Raw genomic sequence first — 16,875 nt, forward strand, 5'->3', positions numbered from 1 at the left:
TTTTCAGTATCACGAGGCTGCCTGAACCGAGAGGACGTATAATTTTTTTATTGATACCCAAAGACAAGACAAGAGTTTTCGGAACGTTCGCGAAAACGCGTCGAACCCTAAACCGGTCCGCGCGGTCGCCATTATGGAATTTCGGCCATGTTTGTCTCGCGAAAAGGCGGCAAAAGGAAAATTAACCTAGACCCAACCGTCGTCCAATGCCCAATTGTAATTCAAATATCGAATCGGTTTAGGTTGTCTGTGGTCACCGTGGATTTCGAGGTGGTCGGTCAATGGTCACCTAGTGATGTTGCGCTAGTTTGGGGGTGGGGTAGGTGGAGGGGAGTGGCGGGGTCCGGGGCGTGAGGCGGGCAGTCGCCGGCCGCCGCCGCCCGCGCACTGCCGCGCGCGCTCTCTGCGCCCGCGCGTCGCTCGGCGCTGACTAGCCGGCCAGGGCGCTGCGGTACCCCGAGCTCTCGTTACCATCATTTTGGGTACCGGGCAGCTCCATGTCACCACGTGCAGTTCGTGTGTCCGGTTCCACGGCTACGTGTTACGATACCGTGCGGCGTGAGTTTGTTCACATATCAAATCGCCGGATACGTCGTTTTCTGCGCAGGTGAGTTTTCCTTTTTCACGACGACGCAATACTTATAAGTAAAGATACAGTACTGAGCATCCTGTTTGATACAGTAGAATTAACGGAAAATTGTATTGTAACTGTAATATTCCTAAAGTTACAATTTATTTGACGGTTATTTGAAGTTTTAGTGGGTAGGTTGGTATTTGGTATAAAACGCTTACGTCACTAAGAATCAATACTGCTTCGAAATATTGATCCCAAATTGTAATCTTGCGTTGTTTAAATTTACTACGCCGGTTACGACTTCATCAAGGTTACGTGTACTATGTTGAAGTGTCTAGACATTTAATACAGGGTCTACTTTAGCAACCACGTATTTTATTGCAGTTTGTATGAAGGTAGGTAGGTATTTTTACTTCGGATGATGTGTAAATTTGTCTAATTTTCGCATATTTTATACAGTAAGTTCTCGTTGATTTGATGAATTTATACTTATTTTCTTTTAACAACCAAATTAGTTAGCTTGTTGATTGGTTATAAGATCGAAGGTATGAGTCCGTACTCAATGCCTCGAAGAGCACGTAAGGCCATCATGTACCTATAGTTGCTCATATTTCGTGGATCGGGTACTACGAGCTAACCGGGTCAAAGAGTTATGAGTACCCCTTGTATTTGCGCACACACTTGGACATTATAATATCTCCTACGTAGATAGCTAGTATTAGATAAGGACACGTAAAATGAAATTATTTATTCTTATAAAAGTCAGGCTTTATTAAGGTTTTTCATAGCTCCATAGGGTCTCAATTTCGAGAGGTCTAAAAGCTCGATCACAGCCCTTTGGATTGTCATAACCCACTTTTAGTACAAACTACTTATTTAGGGGGGAAAGGGTTGATATTAAAGAAAATAAGTATGTTTAAACAGTAATATTCTTTTTTCAAAACTACGCTTGTGTCTACGAACGCATCCGGGTCGCGCGTAGTGCCTACGCAGTCCTTGACCGCCGCGAACTCACGCCGAAATCTCATGACGCACGCCCGGAAAAATCCTTCTGAATACTTGCCGCCAATGTAAGCGACTCTTTGTTTCCTTGTTATACTAAATATGTTCGCCCACGCACGTATTTAGTATTATTCTTTATTTGAAAACTAATTTTTTTTGTCGCAAAACGAGTAATGTAAGGATTTTTTTTTCTCTTTTGGTTTTGCCGTAGTGTCTATATAAAGTATACATCACCATCATTAAACCCATATTCGGCTCACTGCTGAGCACGAGTCTCATCTCAGAATGGGAGGGGATAGGCCAATAGTCCACCACGCGGGCCCAATGCAAATTGGCAGACTTCACATAGACATACATACATGCGTTATATAAGAATAAAGTGAAGGTATAATGTATATCAGGGACCAAAGAATGCAAGTGAAAGTGGGGTTAAAATCAACTGCAGTTAAATCAACTAAAAAGTACTTATTATAATTTATTTAAAAATTAAATTTCTTATTATAGGTTCCTTATACACAATAAATGAACACTAAGGAATTCTTTTTTACCTTTAAAGACGTCGCATTATCTCTGCCGTACTGTATTTCTATTTGTCTATGACATTTGTAGAGAAGGTAGATATAGATTTCGAATAAAATTTTATATGAAAACTATACCTACCACAGTCGACGAATGCTATATTTCGTTTATAAAATTACCAGTCATGCTGTCTGCGAATTGAAATAAGAACCTTCGAATAGTAGTAGAAAAATAATAATGAAACTATTCCATTACACATAGCTCCAAACTCCTTTATTGTACTTAATATATTTGCCATCGATAATATCAAAGTAGCTTTATACACATCATATACAACATTTTTAGTAAAAGTTTTTATTACGTATTTACCACAGACTATAGAAAACACAAAAAGTGACGCGTATTTACGATCAATTCTGTACATTTTACAAACTACCTCGCTGTAATTTGTACTTCTATACTCGCAAATAAATATATTCTAAACTCTAATTCTGAAAATAAATGAATATTCTGAGTTCTGATTCTGAAATGCACTCCATTGGGATTCTGTTTATAGACGATAGTTGTTCCTGCTACAAGAAATGTCGTATATTAGAAAGCAAGCCAACTCGGCCGGCGGCTTAATGAATAACTTGTGAAAGACTCGTTAACTGTCATTAGTCCGATTTCCTAGTTCTATAACGCGACGGTGAAATGAGAAAACGCAATGATTGATGCTTGTGACAGCCTATTATAAGTCTTATATATACTATTGTATTCTAAACAGTTTACAAAGAAGTGACATGTTTTAATAATAATATACACGAACGTTTGTGAGAATATAATGATTGTTCGTCAACGTGGATGTTGATAAATCTTTTACAGAATAAAACTATTGAACAGTGAAACCTTTTAAAGTAAGTGTACAGACTGTTGCTAGTGACTTTATCCGCGTTTTTATTCCAAACTTAAAAAGTCCAAACTGTGCTTAATCTACCTGAAATTTCAGCGTGAACAGACAAAACATTTTTTAAACTTTTGATTGTATTTGACTAATTTTGCCTTGCGGCTTCCATGATCCTGTAGGAATATCAATTACATTTTTTTTTTGTAACATAATTTTATATCTGTGAAAAGTTTCATTTAGATCCGTTTAGCACTTCTATGAACGTTTGAGCTATTTAACCCCAATTTGTTTTGCGGTAGTGTTGGTTGTATAAATAAAAAGACAGCATCATCATTCATTCATTATTTGTAACATGAAAAGAACATTAAATTACTATTTAATAAAGGCGTACGTCTTAGGCCCCATACTTCAATTTAACTTTAAAACTAACTCAAATAATTAAAATTACACGTCGCAGTTTAGTCGCACTATATAGAAAAAAGTATGATGTTTTTAGTTGTTAATCATAATTTGCTTTCCGTCTGGCTAAAGATGCGGCGAGCGTAACGCCTCGTAATGGGTAATCATTCTGGAATCCAGCGCGCGCGTTGATGTCTTTTGTACTGAAACAGGGGTGGGACGGCTTCAATGGAATTTACAATTATAATTTATGTAATTGTAATTATCGTTTTTTTATTTGTAAATTCATTGCGGAATGTATTACTGGGTGTATCTATAAGTTATAGGAATTGATAAAGAAAGATGTTCTAAACAATAATAACGTGTTAAGATTCAAAGTGAAATACTTTAAAATCAGTGAATTAGTTAAATTTTCCTTTTTTAAAACGAAAAAACCAAAAACAGTGATGGATTTTGATCTTATTGTTCAAGAGTCTATAGTTATAGTATTTAAATAAAGTTGTGGTAGCTATTCATAGGAATACGTTAAAAAAATCAAACACTATTTCAGGTTTGCATAAAGAAATAATGTTCGAATAAAGGTCAAATTGTGTGTCAATTACACTAAATTTAAGTGAATAAAATATATATCACCGTCAGTCGGCGAAGGAAAAACATCTTGAGGAAACTTGCATACCCAAGAAGTTTAGAGAGAGAGCATGTAGATTTTACAATTTGACATTTATGTACTGCGCCTACATAAACGAATACCTGTGTAATAGTCGCAGTGCCAAAAAATCTCCAAATTATTTTTACACGGCCTCGACTGGTGACAGAAAGGCTGACCCATTTATTGCGCATAAGATCAGTCAGGTTTCCCGACGCGGAAATGCCAGTATTCTTGTCACTACCATACCATGGGCATGACTGGTGGGAGGCTTCGGCCGTGGCTAGTTACCACCCTACCGACAAAGCCGTACCGCCAAGCGATTTAGCGTTCCGGTACGATGTCGTGTTAGAAACCGAAAGGGGTGTGGATTTACATCCTCCTCCTAACAAGTTAGCCCGCTTCCATCTTAGACTGCATCATCACTTACTATCAGGTGTGATTGTAGTCAAGGGATAACTTGTAAAGAATAAAAAAAAAGACTAGTTATTAGGATAACTCAAGTTTCCTTTTGTATATATTCCTATCGTTCTCCCTAAATAATAATTTATGTATTGCCATTTCCTCGATTTAGTTTAGTACCAATTTTCTATAGTTTCACGATTACGATCTCGGCGATTACTGCAATCACTGGTACTTACATTAAGGACTTCGAAACTAACGTCTGAGCGGCCAAGTTTCGTAACTTTAATGTTTATAGCGCCCACTTACTGGAGTTGTACGAAACGAGGACAGATTTGTAAGAAAAATCGATTTACTACCGCTTTTAAAGTTAAACCGTCTAGTACATATACAGTTACTATCTGCTGTCTTTTTATAAATTATTTCGTAAACAAATATTAATTATTAATGACTGAATTAACTTTCCTAATATATTTCTATGATGATGAATGCTATCAAGCTGTGCTAATAAAAAAAATATTGAAACTTTTCGGGCATGTGTATACCTACTTGTAAATGCAATTTTATTTCTTTTATTTTCAACAAATTGTTTGAAAAAAAGGAGGAGAAACCTGTGCATTTCGTTTTAATAGCAAATTCAACTGACAAATCACATTGGGTTATTTTTGTATTATTTATATACGTTTATGAATAAGATCTCTAAGAAGACAATCTGTAAAACGAGATTGGCTAAAAAATTAATTTATATAATAATAATTTAATAAAAATAAAAAAAAAACGATTATTAGGAACTATCATTTAAATTGAAAACTTTCCATAACTAAAGGCATACCTAACTATCTTCAGGGTTAGGATTATATACCAAGTTCAGTTACCATTCGCTGGACAATTGGTGTAATAATTATCAGCACGGACTTTTTTATAGAAGGGAAAAGGATTAGACACAAGACTCTGCTAATATATATATTTTTAACGAAGTTTTAGATCTCATAGATTAGGTATCTATGGGATCTAAAACTTCGTTTAGTTGTTGCATTCGGTTCGAATTCCCAGTTGTCTGTATTAATAAGGCTTATAGTGTGTAGTTTATGACTGAGATGTTCGCCAAGTTTTGAGTCACAGCCAACAGTTGGCCGGGTGCTTGCATTCCTTTCCCAGGACAGGTTTTACATGTTTCTCTAAAAATAACATTGCGCCTTTAAAACTCTGGTATGCGATTGGTTTTTGTTCGTTTTAAGACTTCATTCATCTTTTTGTATCGTAAGTTTTATATTTAGTGTAGAAAAAATAGTTTCTGTATCCTTAAAAGTAAAAAAAGCTTAAATTTTCATAAAACATTTATTTATTTATTTATTCGAAAGCCAACATATCTTAGACATGTACATGTGTGACAACATATAGATAAGTTATTAAGATTAAGTGGTGTAATTTAAATTCAATAACTTCTCGGTGCTGCTTAGTCATGTCTTATCTGCAAAGAAATAAATTGATTGATTGATTGATTGATTGTCATTATTACTAACATAGAATAATGTTAATGTTATGAGGTCTGGGAAAATACTAGCAGTTGTAAGTACATCCCCTAAACTTAGGTTATTTCTGCTGCCAAGCGTCGCAAATTAAATTATTAGCATCTGTGTTGTTGGCTGGCATAGTATTGTAGGTAGGTACTACGTTTTTCGAATTTTCCTTTAACTTGCAAGGTAACTATTGTTTTCTACCTAATTATAAAAAAAAAATATTATTATGTAATACCTAAACTACATACAGACAAACCCTGAACGGCGAGAATAATTTTTGCCGAAATTGGTTGAAAAAGTCACTAGTATAGTCAAATCATATTTTGTGGAAAACTTAATATACCTAAGCATTACCATAAAGTAAAATTTTAATAACACAAAGGTAAAATTACCTAATCTGTTCCTAATTACGCTGTTTATACCACCGTAACCCTAAAAAGACTTCCCAAAAAGTACCTACATTTTTTGTAAACCGCGTTTCTTCTTCGTGATTAAGTCAATTTGAGTCCATTAACCATTTTCCGAGATGTAGATAGCCGTTTGGTGAGGCGGCCCGTTACGCATTGTTCTTATAATTCAGAGTTTCGTAGTGTTAACATTCGAATCCCTATTTACATACCCAGCGACCGTGAATGTGTGCGTGGTCGTGTGAATCCGTCTAAGAATGTGGCTGGAAAAATCTAACTATTAAACTACTGTGGACATGGGTTTTGGTAAATTTTAGGGACCATTTTTCGTATCTGTTTCCTTTTAAATTTGTTTTTAGAAATATTCAACCGACAATTTCTATTTCTGTGTATCTTAATTGTCATTGAAATAATAGTTTAATTAATATAGATATATATATATTACTAAATCTTATTATTTTGTGGTCGGAAGTCTGTATTAATAAAAGTAAACTACCTACCTCAATTTACTGAGTCGAGTAAATGTGCTTAGTTAAAAAATACTTCATAATAGAAATTGTTAAATTTGAGAAAAACTTAATACAGAATAGTGAAATCTAATATTATTAAAACTACTGAGAGGTTACTCATCTCTTCGTTGTAAATAGTTTATGCTTCAGATATTTTGATTACAAAGTGGTCGAAAACTTTTCAACAGCCGAGGGTTTAATATAACCAAATATTCTCATTCCTCTCCGAAATATTGTCGTACATATAGTCGGGAAAGACTATATTAGGAGTGGTTACGACAATAGTCCTATGGGCGGGGATCGAAACACCACTAATATAGTTTATCGTCAAAAAACCTTGCTAACTGCATAAAAAAACAGAGTTGCAGGTATCAAATTCTCAATAAAATTTTACAGACAAGTTTCATAAGTTTTTAAAAACATGTAAACCAAATAGTAGGTTTGAACTTATTGTAAACCAAAGTAGGCAATATTTTCTTCAAAACAAGTAGATACAACCATTTGTCTTACCTGAAACAGTTTCCACAGTAAAGAAACCATTTAGCGTCAATTGTTTTCCGATGTTGAAATTTCTTGGACATTACCATTATTTTGGTGTGCAGTCCAAGAGTCAGTCACTTGTTACTCTCACATTTACATAGTCAGTGAGTCAGTGACCGTGAGGTTCTCGTGTGAAACGGATCGGAGCGAGCGGAGCGTGCACTGGGGCTCTGCTCCTTACATTATTATGTCCGAATTCAATTAGAAATGCTTCGGTAATCGTGCTCTACGTTTGAAGACTATTTGTCTTATAGCGTAAAACTATAGACGGGCAGTGGCGTAACTGTAGGGTAGAAGAGCTGGCAAAGTGCTACATAGCCATACCCGTACCCTTACCACTTTTTCTGGGCCCCAGCCAATGAATTCGCCACGGGCCCCAATAGTTACAACAAAACCTAAGGATTGTGGTTCACTAGGCGACGACTTAAACTTCGTTCACGTACTATTCGGTTTTGTTTAGATGACTTCATGTTCGATTCAATGCTTGCCTTGCCTTGGTCCACTACTATTAGAGATGCTTGAGCAAATAAACAACATTGAAATAAGTGTTATGCTGTGTAACTAAAATAAAATTAAAAAAATAATAATTGAACCGACTTCAAAATCACAAAAATAAATTAATAAGCGAAAATAAACATTATAAATGCTACCTTCAGATCACTTTGAAGTCGGTGCCAAGCCAGTGACTTATTAATTAAAGCCGTTTGTGAAACAACCACGGGAAAGAACCACTGTCTTTAAATCCTAAAAGTAAATGATTTAATCGGCTTTAGTTAATGCATCACTGTATTTTATACAATTCATAATTAATATTTGTTAAAAATATTTCGTAAGTCCGACTAACAGTTTTGTGTTTTCCAGTCAATTGTATTATTACAAAAGATCCAGCTAAGTAATGTACAAGATAGGTCGTTGACATTTAAATAGCGGCACTAGGTGGTCAAAATAGCGAATGCAAATTCATATGGCGTTAGACGGTATGATAATAGAGATACATGACTTTTAAAAACTGGAAACGAAATAGCTATTTAGCTAACTAAGATTATTTGTAATCATAAAGTTTATTTTTAAAATATTTGTAAAGGCAGCATTAATTATTACGGAATTCGATTTTCATTGAAAAAATTGAAAAACTTAAATTTTCCGTTAAATCCCAAGCCAACATTGTGTAGCACTAGAAGAGATATTTTATAATATTGATTCTAGAATCTGTTTGCTTGTTTATATATACTGCGTGGGCCGACATTAGACATCAGTTTTCCTACTTTAAGTTATAAATCATCTGAGAAGTATACTTACCTATTATGTGGTCATACTTATATACAACAAAGTCGGATTAGTTTACACCGTTTGTAACTCGAAAACTGCTAGACTGATTCTCTACAAATAGCAGAATAGCTCTTCGTCGTTATCAACCCAATTACGGCTCACTGCTGAGCTCGAGTCTCCTTTCAGAATGAGATTAGGCCAATAGCCCACCACGCTAGCCCAATGCGGATTGGCAGACTTCACACACGCAGAGTATTAAGAAATTCTCTGGCGTGCAGGTTTCCTCACGATGTTTTCTTTCACCGTTTGAGACACGTGATATTTAATTTCTTAAAATGCACACAACTGAAAAGTTGGAGGTGCATGCGCCGGGCCGGATTCGAACCCACACCCTCGGAAATTGGAGGCAGAGGTTATATCCACTGGGCTATCACAACTCTCCAATAATGAATAGCTCTTAAAACATTGAAAAAATTCAAGGAAATGAAATTATGAAAAGCAATCCTTTCCTCGAACATTTTGTATCTTAAGAACTTTCATTGCATAAGGTCATTTTAATGTTCCGGGCAGGAAAACAAACCTCTATCGGGTTCACTAGTCTATACTAATAATATAAAGAAGTAATATTTGAGTGATTGTTTGTTTGTTTGGATTGGCTCACAGTAGGAAGGTACACCATCTCTGGGTGCTATAGGCTATATTTTATCCCCGTATTCCTACGAGAACGGGAACCACGCGGGTGTAACCGCGCGACGTCTGCTAGGTCTATATCTGTTTGTTTCTTTGTATGTTTGTCTTACATAGTTTTAAAACTATTCGTTCGATTTTAATTAAATGGATGTAATTCTAGCTACATATGTAAAAACAAATCGGCTTACCTACACCATTCATAATTCTAGAAAAGCTGAACTAGATGAAACTTTGCTCATCGGTGGATATTTGTATTTAATATTCCCACAGGAACAAACTTACGCGTGGTACAGCTAGTAGAGAAATAATAATTTATTATAAATATGTTTAACATTTTCATAATGACAAGTTTAAAGTCTCGTATTCGTGTCGTACAAACGCCATAACTATATTTTATAGTTCCTCTGAAATTATTAAATATGTATGAAAATTACATGGAATGATGGCCACCCTAGCGCGAACATCATAATAGAGTGCATTAGAAGTATCATCACGATCGCGGGACGACGCCCGTCTGAATATAGTCATATCTTCGCTGGAATCAAGGCCCGTTCGCACGGTCTCGCTGGTTTTTTTACACACAATTTGAACTCTATTGTTATGGGCATTAGGTTCAAGGAAACTATTTTTGTTTGAACAAAATATTGACAGCAATTTAATTCTTATTATCATAGTCATAAGGTGTTGGTGGGGTACACAAAATTGCTATTCTTATAGAGGCTCTTATTAAAAACTGTATAAAGTTGGTGAACGGTGATTTTAGTTGCTTTAGTTAGTGTGTGGGTGCTTTTAGTTTAAAAGTTTAACATTCTTTTTTTAATTTAATACCTCTTTTAAATATCGAGCTCTTGTTCCTGACATATCGAAAAGTACCTCTTAATTTAATTTCATAGGAATTTGTTATTTATTTCATGATATCGCTTAGTTTTTAAGCTTGAAATCGTCTGTAGTACATTGCTATGTTGTTTTTTTTTTAATCTACACTATGTAGTACTCTAACCTACTTATATTATGAACGCGAAAGTTTGTATGTGTGTTTGTTGGGATGAATGTTTAAAGATTTGATGGGATGTGATGGGATGGGATGCGATATCAATAGCGAAAGCTAAAGCGATAGCGATGACATCTATAGCGATAGCGAAAGCGATGATAGCTATAGCGATGATAGCTATAGCAATGATAGCTATAGCGAACTTCGTTACATCCGGGTGTCCCTTGAAACATCTGAAGTTTTTTTTGTTTTTGTTCACCTGAACCATAATGTGTTGTAAACCTACAGTTGCCATTTTTGACTTTTTCGTTTTCTATATTGTCAACATTTTTGTATTGTTGTTAAATTGTTGAAGGTGTTTTCCCTTTACAAATTTAGTATGTACTTAGGTATAGACGCTTAATCTTCACATAACTCTTAAGTTATTCATAAAATATCATCTCGATAAAAGGATCTTCAGAATCTTTAACTACCTGCTCGTAAACGTATCCATTGTACCATTTTTTTGAGAAAAGGTTTTCAAAATCGAGTGCTGCAGTGACTGCGCGCTTTAATTGTCCATCCAACAAAGAGGATAATGGACACTGTATTTCTTTAAGCTCAAGTGCAGTCATAAAGAGCTTATACCAACAAAGGGCAGGTATGAAATTTTGACGTGTAATATTGGGTGTAAGGATGTTTCTCAGAAATTTTATGTAGGTGTAAAGTTATTCGTTTACCTAAACGTTTGGAGCAGGTACAGGGTACTTGGTGTTAAGTCTAACCGCTTGCAAATTATTATTTTAGTGAGAGAACTTTAGGATAGCGTTGGGTAGGTAATGTTTTTCAGATAGCATGGGTATGATGACAGTCGCATGTATGATGTTCATAATATGTGCCGTACGTAGTATCGTGAATCACGGCAAACTTTGAAGAGTGTAAACTGTAGTCCTAAATGCTTGTAAAAGTTTTAAACAGCAAGCTATGCTTTGTTTTCATAATTTTAATGATTATTATTTATTAATATTTGACATCAATTGTTAATACAGTTTGTCGGAACTTTATCTTCTGCATCCAATGAAATAAAGCCTATATAAAATAATACAATATCTGAAAAACCCTGAAACAAACTATGTTAAAACCAATTTTTACAATTTTTTGATGGGTTAAATCATCCGTCACTAACAGATGGGTTATGTATATAAAATACGTAGATATTTAAATAGATGAGCCAGGTTAATAAATACTAAATTAATTGTGATACTTTACATACATGTAATTAAACATATTTACATAGAAAGCAAACTCGTGTGGGTAGATGTCAGACGTATGCCAAATTCTGTGACACGTCTCATTTACCACGTCAAAGTTAAAGCCACTTTAAACATTTCAACCTGAATCCCGCGTAATGTAATAGCCAATTTAACCTCTCTCGGCGTTTCACGAATCATTAGACGCTTTCCAAAATCTTCTTAGCCTCCGTAATATTGAAACAAAAGGAACGAAGCCCGCCCACCGTTACATTTTGATTACACGATGTAATAAGTTTTATTTGAGCTGAGATGAAATGGGTTCGTAAATTAATGGAGATGGAGGCTTTGTGATTTAATGTAGATATTACTATATACGTTTGCATCGTTTACATCAAAAACTAACGGTCGTAGAAGTATCTACCTTACATTGTTCTATAAATGTCTAAAACTTTCGGGAATCCCAATTAATATTAAAGTGGAATTTCCCAAAATAATTTTGTGTATGTCTTGGTAGATAAATACAGAAGTATAATCATACTCATAAAAACTTAATAAATACAAATATTAATAGACAAAGATAATAAAAATCCCTGACTATTAATAAATTGATAAGAATGACTACTATAATGGCAGAAACTCCTTCAATAATAGGTATTATTTCTTTATCATCATCTGAAACTTTTTTACGGATTTAGACGACGTTTTCAAATTGCAGGAAGATTAACAACCTATACCTTACCTTTACCAATTGTATATAAATATATAATTTATTTCACAAGTGAACGAAAAAAAGTTATTCGAAAATCGTACGGACGAAGTTATGGATAGTGGATACCTGCTAGAAATGATAATAAGAGTCGATATCTGTATCATATAATTTATTTGGTTGGTAGACCGTAGAGGTAGACCTTTACCTACCTAATAAATGGTCAGCTTACAACCCAAAATACGGTTTCGTTAATAAAAATAAATCCCAACCGGACCTCAGGTAGTTTTTTCTTTAAAACAGGTAGACGCACCTGCCTAATGCCTTGCCCCACATGCGGGTGTCCGCACCAAGACCCCTCATAACTCCTTCGCATCACCCTCTGGGTTCCTGCCGCGGTGCGCTCGCGGGGGGAAGGGCGGGTCAAACAAGCTGGTAGTGCTCAGTCACCTGTGCAGTGAACACGACCCTAGTGTGTGATTAATAGTGTTTTGTGAACATCTGTCCAAGTTAAAGGTATTTACAAAGTTTTTTTCCATAGTGATGTGATTTATTTTAAAAAGCAGATAATTAGTTTAAAGCATTTAAGAATTATTAACATTTTATTTAATTTTTAATTTACTAGATACATCACTTTTCTAAATTATCGCAGAAATCGTGATTTTTTTCGGGATAACAAGAGAAAGTAAGTGTTAATACATATTAAATAATTCATACATGCATATGATCTTTATACATTCCAATTTTCAGACAAATCAGTTCAGTAGTTGTGGTCTTAAGGAGTAAAAAACATACAGACATACACTCAATTTTGCCTTTAGTATATTAGTGTGAAGTAAAAAATGTTCAAAAAATATATGCTATCCCAGAAGAATAAAACAAAGAGTTTTCAGAGGGGTAATTTAATATTTATTTAGTTCTATGTGAAAGTTAGTGAGATAATTTTACGTGTTATTTGAGAAAATGTAAATGAAAGTAGATATGTAGATTTCGCTTTGAGCCAAGAAAGCGAAACAATAGGGGCAATTAATTACTTTGTATATTTTATTTTGTAGGTACTTTGATGCGAGTATTTATATTATTTAGTAGCGGTGCTCTGCGGTTTTACTCGCGTAGATTAATTTTGCTGTGAGAATATCGGGATGAAAAGTAGTCAATGTTGAACTGATAAGTCGTCCATAAAATACAGACGTACCTAAAGTTTTCTGAAATATTAAAATTTTTCAAAATAATAGAATAAAATAATGAATGTATCGGTTAAGTCATTCTCAAGTTACGGCGTGATGAATAATTTTTATAAACGAAACGAAACACTTTACTTTCGATTCATTATAACGTTTCTGTAATCATTCAATAGATTTTCTTTTATGTTTGCATTAGGTTAAAACGTTTAATTTTTTTTTACATTTATTAATTTAATTATGTGAATGTAATAACTTACTATATGTATATTTACAACTGACTTGTTATTTGAAGTTGATTATAATTGATACTTAGGTACATCATAGATTTAGGACGGATTTATAAGATTTCCGTAGTAAATAACAAAATTTACTATTAATTACATATTTTTAACGTTATAATATTACGTTAAGAATCTGTATGCTACGCTTAACGTAATAGTAGCTGGGCCTGTAGCTATGTGGCACGTCGATTCTTTTTCTACGATCGCAAACGCTTCGAAAACTAGAAAAGTGTATGGTAATGACATTTGCTATAAACAGGTCACGTGATCAAGATCTGTCATTCCCATACATTTTTATAGCTTTCGAAGCCTTTGCGATCGTAGAAAGAGAATCGACGTGCCACTTAGCTACAGGGGCTCGTATCACTCTACGTCAGCTAAAACTTGACAAGCGCAATTCACCTGCCATTTCCGTTCCATCACCTGTGTGCGGCGTAAAACGAAAAAAAAAATTGTTCCAAGGCAACTTTTTTACTCCAAGTCAACTTGTTTTACTTCAAGTCAACTTGTTTCGTTCCAAGCCAACTTGTTTTTGTTCCAACCTGTTCCAAAAAGGATGTGACCGGGAGACTGGGCCATAATTTTAGCTACATCTGTTTTTGCACGACTTTTTGAAGCTTTTTCTTACCTGCCATTAATGTACAAAAAAAAAAATATATATACGGTCGAATTGAGAAACCTCCTCCTTTTTTTGAAGTCGGTTAAAAATCAAGGGCTGGTTTTACCACCTTCTAATAAGTTCAAAAGATGAGTTTAAATGTTATTAGTTTATCGATTAATAACTATAAAATATAAATAATTTTGCTATATTTCAAATTATATTGCACTTCATTTTCGAATAGTTGATTTATAAAAACAAAAATAAATAAATATTTAGGAAAAGATAAAACAATAAAATGGGGATCTCTATATTGCTTGTAATTTAAATTTCGTAATTATTTTCAAACCAAAAGTTCTAAAAAAATAATTTAAAGAAAAGAAATCGAATTCTGATTTATCGATTTTGTACGTGTTAATCAATTTCGTTGATTTGGTTCATTGTCATTTGGCATTTTATTGAATTAGATCTAGAATTACATAATAAATAGTAATACTTGTGTTTTCTTTTAAATTTTGCTTTTAAAAGGTTAAATAGATTTGGTTCAATAGATTCTTAAATTCAATTATAATTGGATTTACATTCTATTTTTCCACAAATGCCTAAAAATCTATTTGTGTTATCAAGACTACATGCATACATAAATGAATGTTGTAAGTTTATCGATATTCAATATAGCCATGTTTATAATACTTATATTAGTACAAATTTTGTTCTGAACAAAAAATCCTTTATTATCTTTTTGTATTTGGGTTGTTTTATTATTTGCTACATTTTTTGTTGTGTATAGAGTAAATACTCACAATGTGCAATACAATAAGGAAAATATATCTATAAATAAATATTTAATTGGTTGTAATTGTGACGTTGCACCCGTAAAGGCAATGGCGCCTGTTATTATGGATTATCGCGCACGGTGAATGAATAAGTTATGTTTAATTATAACAGTATCAATGAATCGGATTATTGTATTCGATCGAATGGTGCCTTACGTGCAGTAAATATCGATTTTTATGCGATAACCAAAAAGGTTGTCACTTCAATGTGTTTTTTTTCGTTCCGTTGAGACAGACTATATTCGATGTTCATGCAGTTTATTTGAATTTCTTAATTATTTCCATGTTGATAAGGTTTTTACTGAATGTAATAAATAATGATATTATTAACATATATAGGGGTTTAAATTAAATAATGTCCTTGTAATGTCAAAATTAGTGTCAATAAAAAAAAACATATGGTCTATGGTCTAAATGATTTTAAAAAGTGAGCAGGATTAATACCCTTGTCCTGGCTGCTACAAAGTAGCAATGATCTATGTCTGATTAAAAAATTACGCCGCCATGTTTTTTCGAATTCAAATATCGGGAATTCGAATGCGTTTCCGAAATTTAAATTTAGAACGTGAAGCGAATTTGAAGTATTTCCTTCAGTTGTGTTCACAAGTCATCGATCACTGCTAGGAATTTTAAGTAACCTTTAAGTTGTCTTTAATGTATTAGTTTAACTGAAGGTTTAATATGGATTTGATGGTTGTGAGTAAAATACATTAAATGCACTTTGTCGGTTCCGCTTGATTTTGTATGTAGTCCAGCAAATTCAAACAGTACCGACGGCCAAGATACATGAAGTTTATAGAAAATTCCTGTCATACATTTTCTACTTAATTCAAAATCTCGCGAGCACTGAATAAATGTGCCTTGACTAACATAAACAAACGCCTGTAAAGGTGCATTTACATTAAACGAGCAAATGTTCATTTCTAACGATGCAGGATTCTACATAACAATCACTATACTACTTAATAGTCCCCTGCGAGGTTATATTCTTTTCTAATAGGAGAGGAGATTTGTGGCTTACACCCACCACGCGGCTTCAATGACGTTGTCTGATTTGTGATATTTTCTAAAAATATTCTGCATGTTAAATTAGGGTTAGGTATGCATATATTAACAGAAAGTAATTCTCTAACGAAGAAAAGGGGAGGATTTTTTTATTCATATTCCGGGCCATGGCTATTCCAATTGTTTAATTTACAGAGCCGTAATAGCCCAGTGGATATGACCTCTGCCTCTAATTCCATAAGACGTGAGTTTGAATCCAGTCATGGGCATGCACCTCCCAACTTTTCAGTTGTGTCTTAACATGCAACATTCAAATTGAATATCACGTGTCTCAAACGGAGAAAGAAAATGAACATCGTGAGGATACCTGCATACCTTTTCTTAATTCTCTGCGTGTATGAAGTCTGGCAATCCGCATTGGGCCGGCGTGGTGGACTATTGGCCTAACCCTTCTTATTCTGAGAGGAGACTCGAGCTTAGCAGTTACGAATATGGGTTGATACGAAATTGAACGAAAACGGGTTGAACGAAATTTACGTTATTTGTTAAAGGTACTGCTGTCAATGGACTCTTTCTCTATCAACCACATCGAGTCGAAGAGCGAACGTCGATCATCACAACCATAAGCAACCATCGCTGATGTCCTTTCATCGTTGATTCATCGCTGTATAAGTGTGAA

General features: G+C 34.3%; 1 long non-coding RNA gene across 1 annotated transcript in view; it reads left to right on the forward strand.

Annotated features, from left to right (window-relative positions):
* The first annotated feature begins 345 nt into the window (after positions 1–345).
* Positions 346–16,875, forward strand: part of LOC112044386 (uncharacterized) — a 29,863-nt gene continuing 13,333 nt past the window's right edge. Inside the window, exons 1-2 of the long non-coding RNA XR_008250818.1 lie at positions 346–607; positions 16,748–16,875. This is a non-coding gene — a long non-coding RNA (uncharacterized LOC112044386). The remainder of the gene's footprint in view (positions 608–16,747) is intronic.

This window comes from Bicyclus anynana, chromosome 1, assembly GCF_947172395.1.
Source record: "Bicyclus anynana chromosome 1, ilBicAnyn1.1, whole genome shotgun sequence".
NCBI lineage: Eukaryota > Metazoa > Arthropoda > Insecta > Lepidoptera > Nymphalidae > Bicyclus > Bicyclus anynana.